A 15,606-nucleotide genomic window follows, 5' to 3' on the forward strand; every position below is an offset into this window, starting at 1 on the left:
TTGTTGTGTTTGCACTTTACATTCATCATGTACACATCTAAACTATCTTAAATTCTAAGGTATGAACTTGGCTGGTCCTGATTATTTGGTTGATTGATATAGAAGAGCAAAAGTCACTGTGGGCTGCATCCAAAAGAATATTTCTGCTTATACAAAACCTCTCGTCATGGAGAAACATGTGAAGGTCATCATAAGTAGCCCTCAAACTAGATCAACTTGACTGTATCCCATCTTGTGTTTCTACTTGTACAAAACAAAGTGCAAGGCATATTTCAGCAATCCCGCCACAATCTCTTTCAATTAAATCATATTGCATATCCATACTGGACAGTAATAACTCTAACGAACAACTTTCCCCTTTCTTTCCCTTTCTTTGCACACAGCAGCACCGCTTGGAAATGATGTCACAAAATATTTTAGTATTGAAAAACAGGTATGAAGGATGTTTTGTTAGGAGGAATAAGAAACCAATTGAATATATGCTGTTGCATATCATGTAAAATGTGTTTTGTGCCATACAAATCCATTCACTTGAGTCTGCCATTTATGCAGCAAAGATACCGGGATACATAGAGGGACAGCGTGCAAATAAAACACTATCTTAGGCAAGATCAAAGACTTGACTAGGTAGATCCGTTCCAATAGAGTGAAATTTTTTTTGTCAGAGTAGGTTAGAAGAGAGTTGATAGAGTCAGAAATTTCTGTCCGGTTAACGGAAGAGAGGGTATCAAAATTTAGAGGGATGTGAACTCTGAGATGCTTCCAAGATTTTGTGACCCATTTGTAGTTATAGTGTTTTCTGATGATGGCGATGGAAGCGGAAGATAAGGAGATGGGATGCAGAAGGGATTTTTCAAAATTTATAGTGAGGCCAGAAGCTGCAGCAAATTCAGACAGGTGAGAGTGGATTGCTGGGAGTGAAGAGGTAGGGTTGGTGAGGTATAGAGTTATATCGTCCGCAAAAAGGCTTAGCTTAAAAGCTCTGGACATTACCGGGACACCATAAATTCGAGAGTCATCCCTAATTTTAATGGCAAGGGGCTCAATTGCAAGAGCGAATAAGAGGGGTGAAAGAGGGCGCTCTTGACGAGTACCCCTAGACAATTTAAAGGAATCTGAGTTAAGGTTATTAATTCGTAACAGGGCAGAAGGGGAGAGGTAAAGAGAATCTATAAGATTGCAAAATTTGGGACCAAAGTTCATTCTTTCGAGTAGAGAGTGGAGATACCTAGCCTCAACCGAGTTGAAGGCTTTCTCTATGTCTATAGATAATATGCAAGCATCACGGATGGCCTTAGATTTGCAGTGATGAATTAAGTTCAACTTTTTTGGGTGACGTCAGTTAGGTCACGGCTAGGGATGAAACCTGACTGATCTGGAGCAAGATAACTTGCTATGAAGCTATTTAGCCTTTTAGTTAAGATACTAGCAAAAAGCTTGTAGTCCGTATTTAGGAGGGATATTGGTCGATAAGATGTAGGGTCCAGTTCATTCCTTCCCTTTTTGTGCAAAACAATGATCTTGGTGAGGCTCCATGACTGGGGAGTAAGACCAGTATCTAGGATATGATTAAAAAGAGACAATAAATATGGAGAAAGTGAGAGGCCATGGGCTTTGTAAAATTCGGAGGTAAAGCCATCAAGGCCCAGGGATTTGTTTGTACGTAAAGATTTAATGGCTTCGGCCAGTTTCATTTCATCTATGGGACGGTCAAGAAAGTTCCTATGAGGTTCTAGTATCGTGGGGAGGGAGTCAATAGATTGAAAGAAGGTTGAGATCAAATCTGAGGATGGGTTTTGAGATTGGTATAAGGAGGAGTAAAATTGCTTAAAGACTTTCAAAATGGATTTAGAGGAAGTGCATAAAGTACCATTACGGTCTCTAATACCCTTCACATTTAAGTTAGCAGCCTGACGCTTGGCTTTCCAAGCCAAGAGCCTTTGGAATTTAGGGCCTCTATAACAATAAGCCTGCTTAGTGAATAGTAGGTTGCGCTTAATTCCATGTGTTTCCAAAGCTTCTAGCCATTTCCTTTCTTCTTGCAATTGGAGGTAAATTTTCTTGTTGCACGTCCACTTGTGTTGAAGCTCAAGGCCTCTGATTGTGGAAGTTAGGGTGCTAATGAGGTGATGCCTTTTCTTTTTTCACGCAGCCGCTAATGCTATGATCTTGCCCCGTAAGACAGCTTTGCACACGTCCCAGATCGTTTGGAAAGGGAGGTCACCAGACAGATTATGCCTAAAGAATTCTTTGATTTCACATTCAATTTGACCCGAGAATTCTTTATCTAATAGGAGGTGATTGTCTAGTCTCCAGGAGAAACTACGGTCATATTGTTCCGTTGACTTAAGGGAACAGAGAACTGGGGCATGGTCAGACCAAAGTTTTGATTCTATAGATGCATCTATAAGGGCATTGCAAAGAGAGTTGGAAAGAAGGATAAAATCAATGCACGTGTAAGTTTGGTGTTGTGAGGAAAAGTAGGTAAAATCCCGCTCGTTCTGGTGGAGGAATCTCCAGGCATCTGTAAGCCCCATGTTTATCATGATTTTTTGCAGGCCCATAGGTGAAGAGAGTTGATTAGGGGGAGGGCGAGATGATGTGCAGTTTGATTTTCTATCTAGTTGGGTGTCCATGAGGAAGTTAAGATCAGCACCGATATATGGAAGACTTTTAATTTAGACATAACCTCACGGATGAAGTCTAATTGTCCTGAATTGGGCGCATATAAGGCAGCTAGAGTTATAGGTTCCTCGTTGAGTTTGCCCTTCACAAATAGGTATCTACCACGGTCATCTCCTTCCGAAGCCTGACAAGAGAATTGGAGAGAACGCGAAAGTAAAATAGCAACCCCCGGGCATGAGATGAGCCTGGGGCAGTGAAAGTCATGGGAAAATAAGGGGAGCGGAACATGAGGTTAATATCATTTCTCAAGTGGGTCTCTTGCAAAAAGACAATATCTAGAGCCTCCCATCTTAGACTTGAGAGGATACGTCTGGATTTAATTTTGCTATTGAGCCCCCTGCAGTTTAGCGAGAGAATTTTCAGGTCTGGAGCCATTAAAGTCTAAATGGGCAGATGGTGCGGAAAGCTTTTCCTTGGGGGCTAAAAGCAAGAAAGAAATAATGAGGAGGCAAAATACAGAGGCTATAGTGGAAAGGTGTAGTGTAAAGCCCTGCGCATATGAATACATGTAGAGTAATATAAAGGAGTACGTTTGTAGCATCAGTAAGATGGAGCACTGAGAGGGGTGAAGTTATGGAAGCAGTTATGGGAACAGTGACCATAATGTTATTGATTTCACCGTTTGTATAAATAGGGAGTTGTCCAAAAAGACCACCACAACCACGTTTAACTTTAAAAGGGGTAAATACACTGAGATGAGGAGGCATGTGAGGAAGAAACTGAAAGGAAAGGTACATACGGTCAAAACCCTTGGGGAAGCTTGGACGCTATTTAAAACTATAATCCTAGAAGCTCAGATAAAATACATACCACAAGTTAGGAAAGGCACAAACAGGCATAAGAAAAGGCCTGCGTGGTTAACAAACAAAGTAATGGAAGCTGTAAAAGGTAAGAAGGACTCCTTTAAGCGGTGGAAAACCAGTCCAAGTGAGATTAGTAAAAGGGAACACAGGCTGTGGCAAATCAAATGCAAGACTGTGATCAGGCAGGCAAAAAGGGACTATGAGGAGCATATTGCAAAAAACATAAAGACCAACAATAAAACTTTCTTCAAATATATTAGAAGTAGGAAACCAGCCAGGGAGGCAGTGGGGCCCTTGGATGACCATGGGGTAAAAGGATTACTGAAGGAGGATAGGGGAATGGCTGAAAAGCTAAATGAATTTTTTGCCTCCGTCTTCACTGTAGAAGACGAGAACTTTTTGCCCGCCCCAGAACCACTAATTTTGGAAGGGGTGTTGAAAGACCTGAGTCAGATTGAGGTGACAAATGAGGAGGTCCTACAACTGATAGACAAATTAAAAACTAATAAGTCACCGGGTCCGGATGGCATACATCCGAGAGTTCTGAAGGAACTCAAAGTTGAACTTGTGGATCTTCTAACAAAAATCTGTAATCTTTCATTGAAATCTGCCTCCATTCCTGAGGACTGGAAGGTAGCAAATGTCACCCCCATCTTTAAAAAAGGTTCCAGAGGAGATCCGGGAAATTACAGGCCAGTCAGTCTGACTTCAATACCGGGAATGTTGGTAGAAACCATTATCAAGGACAGAATGAGTAGGCACATTGATGAACACGGGTTATTGAGGAAGACTCAGCATGGGTTCTGCAAGGGAAGATCTTGCCTCACTAACCTGTTGCATTTCTTTGAGGGGGTGAACAAACATGTGGACAAAGGAGACCCGATAGATGTTGTTTACCTTGACTTCCAGAAAGCTTTTGATAAAGTTCCTCATCAAAGGCTCCTTAGAAAGCTTGAGAATCATGGAGTTAAAGGACAGGTCCTCTTGTGGATCAAAAACTGGCTGAGTAATAGGAAGCAGAGAGTGAGTATAAATGGGCAGTCTTCGCAGTGGAGGACGGTAAGCAGTGGGGTGCCGCAGGGCTCGGTACTGGGTCCCATGCTCTTTAACTTGTTCATAAATGATTTAGAGTTGGGAGTGAGCAGTGAAGTGGCCAAGTTTGCGGATGACACTAAATTGTTCAGGGTGGTGAGAACCAGAGAGGATTGTGAGGAACTCCAAAGGGATCTGTTGAGGCTGGGTGAGTGGGCGTCAACGTGGCAGATGCGGTTCAATGTGGCCAAGTGCAAAGTAATGCACATTGGGGCCAAGAATCCCAGCTACAAATACAAGTTGATGGGGTGTGAACTGGCAGAGACTGATCAAGAGAGAGATCTTGGGGTCATGATAGATAACTCACTGAAAGTGTCAAGACAGTGTGCGTTTGCAATAAAAAAGGCCAATGCCATGCTGGGAATTATTAGGAAGGGAATTGAAAACAAATCAGCCAGTATCATAATGCCCCTGTATAAATCGATGGTGCGGTCTCATTTGGAGTACTGTGTGCAGTTCTGGTCGCCGCACCTCAAAAAGGATATTATAGCTTTAGAGAAGGTGCAGAGAAGGGCAACTAGAATGATTAAAGGGCTGGAGCACTTTCCCTATGAAGAAAGGTTGAAACGCTTGGGACTCTTTAGCTTGGAGAAACGTCGACTGCGGGGTGACATGATAGAGGTTTACAAGATAATGCATGGAATGGAGAAAGTAGAGAAAGAAGTACTTTTCTCCCTTTCTCACAATACAAGAACTCGTGGGCATTCGATGAAATTGCTGAGCAGACAGGTTAAGACGGATAAAAGGAAGTACTTTTTCACCCAAAGGGTGATTAACATGTGGAATTCACTGCCACAGGAGGTGGTGGCGGCCACAAGTATAGCCACCTTCAAGAGGGGTTTAGATAAAAATATGGAGCACAGGTCCATCAGTGGCTATTAGCCACAGTGTATGTGTGTATATAACATTTTTTGCCACTGTGTGACACAGAGTGTTGGACTTGATGGGCCGTTGGCCTGATCCAACATGGCTTCTCTTATGTTCTTATGTTCTTAAGCCGGACCCAAGTGCTGCGATATCTTATGCCAGTCTGTCAGACCAGACCAACAGGATTGTAACAGGTCTGAGAGCGGAGAGTCCCATAACCCAAGAGACAAATTTATAAAGCACTGAAGCAAGGATAGACTATCTGTAAGACAGTCCAGTGGTGATAACGTCATGCCTGACCATAAAAAACTAGAGGGAGAACAAGAGAATATGACACACAACAGTATAAAACTCTGCCATTTCCCTTGTTGTCCAGTAGATGGCAACATCGGAAGCCAAGGCTTAATTTTGCGTCTTGCAGGCGATCTACTTCGAGGGGTGGTTTAGCGGTCCCAGATATCTCCAGATATCATGATGCTATCATCCTCTCCACCTTAATTAAATATTACAGGCCTTCCTATGTGGCAGACTGGAAGCTGATTGAAAACTCCTATCTTAAGACCTCTTCTTTTCAGGAGGAGCTCTGCGGCATCTCTAGACGGGCTAAGTCTTCTTTTTCTTCCAATCCTTTTCTAGCTTCTCTCCTGCAAGTTTGGCGCAAACACTGCAACCTGCTAGCCCCCCCAACTTCCCCCTTAGCCACATTTTTCGGTCAACCCTGGTTTACTCCAGGTTTGAATAAACACTCTTTCACAGTTGCGGCTGACCCGCTTTGCTGATGTCCTCTCCAACGGGGTTCTGAAAGATAAAGTGACCTTGGAGGCAAACTCTGAAATTCGACTTCCCTGGTTTGAGTACCTGCAGCTTAAGCATTTATTAGACACTCATCACTTTATCCCTTCCTTGCGGATTCATCTTGGGGAGTTTGAGAAATATTTGTATAGTGACGAAGCCCCTATTAAGGGATTGATATCGAAAATTTACAAACTGTTACTCCACTCTGTTGACACAAAAACGCACTCCTATCAAGGGGCCTGGCACCGAGATCTGGGCACGAGCTAACTAAGGAGCAGTGGCAGGTTATTTGGGGCTCCTCCATATATAAAACGAAGGCACTAAATGTGCAACTTCAAGCCATTAAAGTTCTCACACGCTGGTATATGACTCCAGCACAATTATCACACTCTTCCTCTACTTCACCTCTTTGTTTTAAGAACTGCGGCCAGAGAGGCACATTTTTCCACTCCTGGTGGCTCTGCCCCGTCATACAAAGCTTTTGGAGGCTAATTTACCAAGAAGTGCATGCCCTCACCTCATACTCTCCACCATTCACGCCAGAGTACGCTCTTCTGAACCTTGTAGGCGCCTCACGCGGTCCTGACCACACAGAAGAACTAGTTTCACACTTGTTCGTAGCAGCTAAATTCGCAATTGCCCTGGTTTGGAAGCAACAAACTCCTCCTTCGAGACAGGCATGGTAGCTGAAATTGTGGGATTATTTTGTCTTAGATAAGCTCACCTATGATTTGGATCCTCGTTGCTCCTCCCAAACCGCTTCCCTAGACTTTATGTGCAAATGGCGTCCCTTTATTGATAAAGTCTCGAAGGACAGCAGGAACCCTAATGACTCATACCATGCTATTTTGATGTCATGTCAACTAATGTTGTAATTAGCCTTTAATAGCTAACGTTGTATGTTTCCATTTCCCTATTTTATATTGGTACATGCTACACATCTGTTGATGTCTCATCACTATTGTACCTTGAACTTTATATTAATAAAGCTTTTCAAAATTTTAAAAAAATGTGTTTTGTGAAACAACTTTTTAAAAAAACAAATATAAATTCTTTTCTCTATTATCTTCCTTTTTGTCATTCAAAATCATATGTAGTTACTCAGTACATATATGAAAATTCCTGATGTAAAATGATGAACTACTTATGTTATTGTCTTTAGTGTAATACCATGGTCTTTATTTTGAAATAGGAAAGATTACTGCTTTCTTTTAGCAGTATAAATGGATAAACATTATGATCAAAGAGAATACTAATCTCTGTGAAATCGAGTTACTAAGTATTTGAGATATCTTTGTAGTATACCTAGGGATGCTGCAATTATGGAAATGAGTGGAGTCTTGAATGGATTTGTGAGTCCAGTGAAATGGATTTTTTTTACTACATGGCAGAGGACATTTTTGCTGCAATCTGCCAACAGTTCAATTAATTTCTTCAAATGTTGAGTTAAGCAGGAAACTGTCAAAACATGAACCTCTATAAGTGTTACTATATTTAGAAATGTAAGAGACATCAGTCCCAATAGAAAGCATGATGGCCTATCAGTAGGGCAATGGTCTAGCCCCAGAGTTCTGAGTCTGCTGGTCACCTCAAGAGAAGAGACTTACCAACTATGGTTTGGCAAACACAAGATTAGCAGTTTAGGAAACCAGTTGATCCAGCAAGTCTCCTTTCCTCACCTTCTGCTTAGACAGGATGAGGGAAAGCAGCCCCTCTTCTGGGTTCCACTGGGCTAGGTTCTAATAGAACCAAGAATGTGCAGGGGATTAAGCTGAGCTACAGCAGTGGTCTCGCTCACTGAATGCTGGCCTTGCTCTGCATTTTCTCTTAGCTGCATACCTGTGAACCTGCTGCCTCTGCTTCCTGCCAGATGGGGAAGAATCCAGGAGAGCTGGTGGCTGAAGCATAGCTGTCTCAGCATTTTGAAGAGCAGCTGGACATTCTGGGAATGATGCCTCAATAGCTGGCTTCTTAGGGTCTAAGGGGGCTGTTACAGAACTTGGAGGTCCCTCTGACTTCACTGCTCCTCCTCAGATGACATTCCTGGTTCCTTGGCCTCCTCTTCTGAGGATTCCAAATCTGAGTCCATGGACTGACCAGTGGAGTTCATGACAGTCAGCAAAACAGACTGAAGAAGACTGAGCATGCTTGTTGCTGTCTTGGAGCCACAGAGGGCAGTAGGGCTGCCAGGTCCAATTTAGGAAATATCTGGGGACTTTGGGGATGGAGCAAGGAGACTTTCCCATTCTCTAAAAATAAATAAAAATACAGCAGTGCAGTTCCCCTGAATACAGTCTTCATTTCCTCTTCCTCTTTTTTGCATTCAGATGGCTCCAAAGCAGCTGAACTTCCACGAAAATAAAATGAACTCTCACACACACACTCACAACACAGCCAAAACAAACAGTTTGCATGACCACACTTTCATGATCGCCTTAGGGCAATGGTATATATAGTTTTACTCACCAGAGTTGCTGGATATAACAATCTGCTGTATTTCAACCAATATATGGAGAAAGAGATCTAGGGGTGGAGTTTTCCTTTATTCCATACTCAGGTTCTTGTTAACTTTTTACTATCTCTTTTACTATACAAATAGCTTCTGAAAGGAATGCAAAATCAACAGAGGGCTTTTCACTTCATCTCCCTCACACACATATGTGACTCTTCCTACTCACCCCCCCCCCCCACAGCTTCAGTCTTGCTGAGATTTAAAGGCAGACACACACCTTCCAAAACAGAAGCAGTTTCAAGCTTCTGAATCTGCCTGAGACCTAAAGGCACATTGTGGTTCTTGGGGTGAGGCTTCCCTCCACCAGCCACCTAGCTGGTGGCAGGGAAAAGTCTGCAAAACTGGAGAAATTCCCTGCCTGGATCTGGGGACTGCCAAGCTTTTTGGTAGGGTTGCCAGCTCCAAGTTGGGAAACTGGAAGTCTTGCAGGTATAGAGCCCGAAGAGGACAGGCATATCTGTGGGGTACAATGCCATAGAAATACCCTCCAAAGCATCATTTTGTCCAGGGGAACTGATCTCTGTAGTCTGGAGATGAGCTGTAATTCTGCAGGTTGTACTATTCTAGAAGGTTTGAGGCATCTCTAATATAGGATTGGTGTCAAGGGTAGGCCTGGATGCCTGCTGATGGATGCCTGCTGATGGATGGGCCTACTGGCAGTGTAGACTTCCCAACCCCCCCGCCCTGGCGGGGGACCCCCGAATTTGCTGCTTCCTCCCCCGCTCTCAAAAAATCCAACAGCGGGAGGGGGGAAACGGCACCAATTTTGGTGCCCCGCCGCAGCAACACCAACACCGCCGGCCCAGGCACAGGCGCAACTGCCGCCCGCCGCCAAAGCAACACCAGCGCCACTGGCCCAGGCGCAGGCGCAGCTGCCGCCCACCGCCGCAGCAACACCAGTGCCGCCGGCCCAGGCGCAGCTGCCGCCCGCCGCCGCAGCAACACCAGCGCCGCCGGCCCAGGCGCAGCTGCTGCCCGCCGCCACAGCAACACCAGCGCTGCTGGCCCAGGCGCAGCTGCCGCCCACCGCCGCAACACCAGTGCCGCCGGCCCAGGCGCAGGCACAGCTGCCGCCTGACGCAGCCTGAGCTACAGGCTGCCTGAGGAGAGCGGCGTCCCACCACGCCCGTCCCACCAGCCCCAGCGAAGGAAGATGCCGCCGGCCAAGGCCCACCAACCCCAACCCGCAGCGGCAGCAACAGCAGCCCCTTGAGTTACTATAAAGGCCCCCATGACTTCCTATCCAGCTCAGACCCCCTGACTTCCCTTATTTTTTTTGCCCCACCCTCCCTCTCATCGCTGGCAAGCCTCAAGCCCCCCTCCATTCCTATGGCATCGGACTGGGGGTAGGAGAGACTGCCAGGGAGGGAGGTGGAGGTGTGAGATGGGAAGAGGTGGAGGAGCGGGGCCTGGCAGAGTGGATCGGCTGGAATGGGTGGATGTCCTCTGTGTCTTTAAGTGGGATCACACCCTTTGGGGCAGGCTTTTCAAGAAAAGGGGAAAAAAAACAGCTGAAGAAGGGATTTGCTCTGCTCTGGGGTGATTGTTAGAAAGAAAGAAACAGCTTGTGGTTGGTCATTATTATAAATTATTATTTTTTGTTATTGTTTCTGACTTTTTTTTCTCTCTCCAAGGTGCTTTCAGGAGGGCTGCTTCTGGCCCATCCACCCCTTCTCTCCTCTTTCCTCTTCCTCTGTCAATATCTGTGGCCCCGTTCATAGGAAATTTGCACATGGCTGGATCTGGCCAACCTGGATCTGGCTTAGGGTTGCCAATCCCCAGGTGGGGCAGGGGATCCCCCGGTTTGGAGGCCCTCCCCCTGCTTCAGGGTTATCAGAAAGCGGGGGGGGGAGGGAAATGTCTGCTGGGAACTCTATTATTCCCTATGGAGACTTATTCCCATAGAAAATAATGAAGAATTGTTCCACGGGTATCTGGGGCTCTGGGGGGGGGGGGCTGTTTTTTGAAATAGAAACACCAAATCTTTGGCATAGTATCCAGTGCCTCTCCTCAAACTACCCCCCAAGTTTCAAAATGATTGGGCCAGCGGGTCATGGTCTATGAACCCCAAAAGAAGGTGCCCCTATCCTTCATTATTTCCTATGGAAAGAAGGCATTTAAAAGGTGTGCAGTTCTTTTAAATGGGATGGCCAGAACTCCCTTTGGAGTTCAATTATGCTTGTCTCACCCTTGCTCCTGGCTCCACCCCCAAAGTCTCCTGGCTCCACCCCCAAAGTCTCCTGGCTCCACCCCCAAAGTCCCCAGATATTTCTTGAATTGGACTTGGCAACCCTATGGCAGTGGCAGTTTCTGCATGTGAGGGAAGGAGTCTGGAGGAATCATGTAGGCTTGGGGGAGGGGTCACTTCCCTCCCAGCCCTCCTTTACCCGTTCTTGACCTCCATTCCACTCTTCTTTTCCCAGCTTTCCCCTCACAGTCCACTGTAGAAGATGCTCCGGCATTCTCAAGAGGAAGCGAGTGATGTGTATTTATTGCTGCTTTCCGCACCTCAGCTTCTGCTCATGCCAGGAAGTCTGTTGGCCTGCTGTCAATCTGTCAGTCCTTCTTCTCTTCTTGTAAGTAGGAGCTTTGTAAAAAGCTTTATTTTTGTGATGTGGGAGGGAGCATTCAGTGGTAGAGGGTGACTGAAGACAAAGTGGGTGGGTTACATATTGTCCTTCACAGTGGTGGTTTCTGAGTTTGGGGAAATCTGTTGTCTGGAGGAGGGGGTGTGAGGCTCCCCAGCACCCCTCCTCTCACAATCCTCCATCTGTGGGTAGCAGAGAGCCACCTTTCCTTTGAGCACAAAAGCATGCTGGAGCTGGGAAGGAAGTGTGTGTCCTAGCTAGGGCTCTTGCAACAGTAGCACCTGCCCAGCCTCATCCATCCATCCTCGAGTCTCCTCCAGCATGGGATGGAGAAAGTAGAGAAAGAAGTACTTTTCTCCCTTTTTCACAATACAAGAACTCGTGGGCATTCAATGAAATTGCTAAGCAGACAGGTTAAAACGGATAAAAGGAAGTACTTCTTCACCCAAAGGGTGATTAACATGTGGAATTCACTGCCACAGGAGGTGGTGGCGGCCACAAGTATAGCCACCTTCAAGAGGGGTTTAGATAAAAATATGGAGCAGAGGTCCATCAATGGCTATTAGCCACAGTGTATGTGCGTATATAAAATTTTTGGCCACTGTGTGACACAGAGTGTTGGACTGGATGGGCCGTTGGCCTGATCCAACATGGCTTCTCTTATGTTCTTAAATTATGTAGGCACCAAACCATAGCTTTTGGCTTGGGAAGAGGGGAGTGGTTTTGGAGAGAGTGGAGTGTGGTTTTGTGAATCAAAGGGGCCATCCATCCAAGAAAATTCATGCTGCTCTGTGATCTCTGCCATCAAGCCCTAATTTCTTGTTCAGAGTACTCCAGCAAGCTGAGTACTCATTTTATTGACCTTGGAAAGATGGAAGGCTGAGCCAACCTTGAGCCGGCTACCTGAACCCAGCCTCCTCTGGGATGAGACTCAGGTCATGAGCAGAGAGCTCAGACTGCAGTACTGCAGCTTTACAACTCTGCACCACGGGGGTCTTTCTGGCATGTTTAGTCCCGTAAAATTTCAGCTCATCTCCATGCTACAGAGATTAGTTCCCCTGGAGAAAATAGATGCTTTGGAGGGCAGAATCTATGACATCATACCTCACTGAGGTCCCTATCCTCCCCAGGCTTCACTCCCCCCCTAAAATCTCCAGTTTCCCAACACGGAGCTGATGACAACCCTATGCTCCCACTCCCTTAGAGTTGCTAGACCCTGTGGTGGAGGTGGGGGTTCACCACTGCCAGGCCTTGCCCTCCAGCTGTCAATCAGCTGGCCAATAGGTGGACTTACTTGGAGAAAGAAAAGAAAACGGAGGAGGAAGAGGATTAGGGACTGTGGTCTATATAGCTGTATATAGCTTACTGTAAGTAGGATCCTATTATGTACTTTTTGCACTGCTTAATATGTCGTGTTGATACTTGTGCTGTGCTTCAGTTCTATCATGTAGATTTCTGGTTGGTTCCAGATTTCTACAATCCTAGTGCACTGATTACGCTGAATGTCCCATTTTGTTGATTGTACTGACTCACTCTGGGTAATCTGCCTTGGGTCCCTGTGAGAAAGGTGGACTATAAATAATGTAAATAAATAAATATGCAATTGAGGGGGAGATGTAAAAACACCCTCCCTTCTGCCTTCAGGGCTATATGCAGGGCCTGAGCCTTGGAAGAAGAATAGCACATTTTATCAAGGCCAAGAGATTGCAGGAATTCATGTTGCATCCTCATTACCATGAGGAATAAACCTGAGGCTAAATTGTCGATTATGCATGTGGTTCTTGATGGAAACTTCCCTCCTCCCTTGTATTTATATGAGCTGAATCTATTATGCAGTATCCAACTCTTGTGAGATTTGCTGGAGCCAATGAAAAGCTGTGCTAGAAGAGAACAAGCAATGCATTTGGAATAGGGAATTGCTGATGGAGCTCAAGCTCTTCTTAGGTCAGAGAGAATATGCTTGGGCTGCTAAATTAGGGATTTTAAAAACTAAACCATCCTCATGAACTATACTAAATGACATTTACAATTTTCTGTGAAGTCTGCAAAACCTTGGTGTGATTTCAGAAATGCAGGTAGTACAATTTGAGGATTAAAATCAAAGCTTCCCCCCCCCCCCCCCAATATAACACGCGAGACTGTATATATGCATGGGATTGGATCATGATACATGAATGCCTGTGGCTACTAGTAGCCCCACACATACCAAAATAACAAGAGTCCTGCTGGATTATACCTGTCATCCATCCAGCCCAACAGACTGTTGCACATAGTGACCAACCAGGTTGCCCTGCAGACAGTCTAGGGTTGCCAGCTCCAGGTTGGGAAATCCCTGAAGATTTGGGGGGCCTCAGAGAATATGATACTATAGAGACCACCCTTCATACCAGCTGTTTCTTGCAGAGAAACTGGTAACTCTAGTCTGGAGATCAGTTGTAATTCCATCAGGCCACACCTGGAGGCTGGCAACCCTATTAAAGAAACAACATGTAGAGGTGAAGGCTCTCCCTGATGCTGGTGACTGGGCCCTGAGTAGGTCCAGGCTACAGGAGAACTTTCCTGATCACCTAGATTCTACTCTTGGAAGCCAATGCTGTAGAGCAAACACATTATAATAGTAGACTTCTAAGCTTCAGAACTAGGTGAAGAGACAGCAGCTACTGGGAAAGACAAAGCATCACCTGCTCCTGTATCAACTTAAATGTCATTTTCCATACAACCATTTTCTGAAGAAGAAGAAGACTGCAGACTTATACCCCACCCTTCTCTCTGAATCAGAGACTCAGAGTAGCTTACAATCTCCTATATCTTCTCCCCCCACAACAGACACTCTATGAGGTAGGTGGGGCTGAGAGGGCTCTCACAGCAGCTGCCATGGCTAACCCAAGGTCATTCCAGCAGCTGTAAGAGGAGGAGTAGGGAATCAAACCCGGTTCTTCCAGATAAGAGTCCACACACTTAACCACTACACCAAACTGAGGTAAGGTATATCAGAGAGCCATGGTGCAGTGGCTAAGTGTGCGGACTCTTATCTGGGAGAACTGGGTTTGATTCCCCACTCCTCCACTTGCAGCTGCTGGAATGGCCTTGGGTTAGCCATACCTATCGCAGGAGTTGTCCTTGAAAGGGCAGTTGCTGCGAGAGTCCTCTCAGCCCCACGCACCTCACAGAGTGTCTGTTGTGAGGGAGCAAGATAAAGGAGATTGTGAGCTGCTCTGAGACTGAGTGGGGAGTGGAATATAAATCCAATGTTGTCTTGTGAGCCGCCCTGAGCCTGCTTTGGCGGGGAGGGCAGGATATAAATTAAAAATTATTATTATTATTCTATATGACTACATGAGTCAAAGCTTCAGTACTCAAAACAAATATACAGTGGCATCAGCTGTAGGCCTTGGCCTCTATGCCTCTGTAGTTACTGGTTGGCCACAGTGTGAGACAGGATGTTGGACTAGATGGCCCACTGGTCCGATCTAGCAGGGTTATTCCCATGTTCTTGCCTTAAAGACTAACAACATCTCTTCCCATATGAACTTCTGTGAGTCTTAGCTCACTTTTACAAACCAGTTATCTTATTTTAAGAATGTTCAGAAGGGGAGGGGGAAAGGGAGAGCCATTGAGCAAAGAGAGGCCTGTGGTTAGTAATCCTTCTAAGCTGTGTCCATGAACAGCTGATCATTGACACATTGAACAATATAAAGTCCTGCCCATGGCTCATTTTAAGATTACAGCAGTTATATTCTACTCAGGATGTGAACTGCTCCACTTAGTAGGGGGACAGAATTACAAGGAACGTCTGGGGTCATCATGTGTGATTTTAGTTATGCATAGCAAACGGCTAGAGTAGAGAGGCAGATCCAGTCAGCATGTACCTAGTTTCCTGATCCTGTTGGTTTCCTGGTTGGAGTTTCTTTCAAGGTTGTGGTCTTGGGAATTCCTTAATTTTCCTTGTTCCTGGATATAGTGGGAACCTGTGGGAAAGAATTTGTGCTAGGTGGGCCCCAATAGATTTGTTTTAGCTGCAATTAAATCTGGTGTTTTTCATGCACATTAAAAAAAGAGAAAAAACAGCTTGAGGTTGTAGTGTGTAAAACAAGCCTGACGTATAATTCCTTTGCGTAGACTTCCAGCAGCTGCGAGAGCCACATAATGCTGCTCAAACATTGTCTGATTGTTTCAGGAGCTGATGACTGGTGTGTTGGTGATATGTTCAGATAACAGAATTTTTAAGGGGTTATGTATTTATTGCTTGACCTGTAAGCATTGT

Source organism: Heteronotia binoei, chromosome 6 (genome assembly GCF_032191835.1).
Source record: "Heteronotia binoei isolate CCM8104 ecotype False Entrance Well chromosome 6, APGP_CSIRO_Hbin_v1, whole genome shotgun sequence".
In the NCBI taxonomy this organism is placed as follows: domain Eukaryota; kingdom Metazoa; phylum Chordata; class Lepidosauria; order Squamata; family Gekkonidae; genus Heteronotia; species Heteronotia binoei.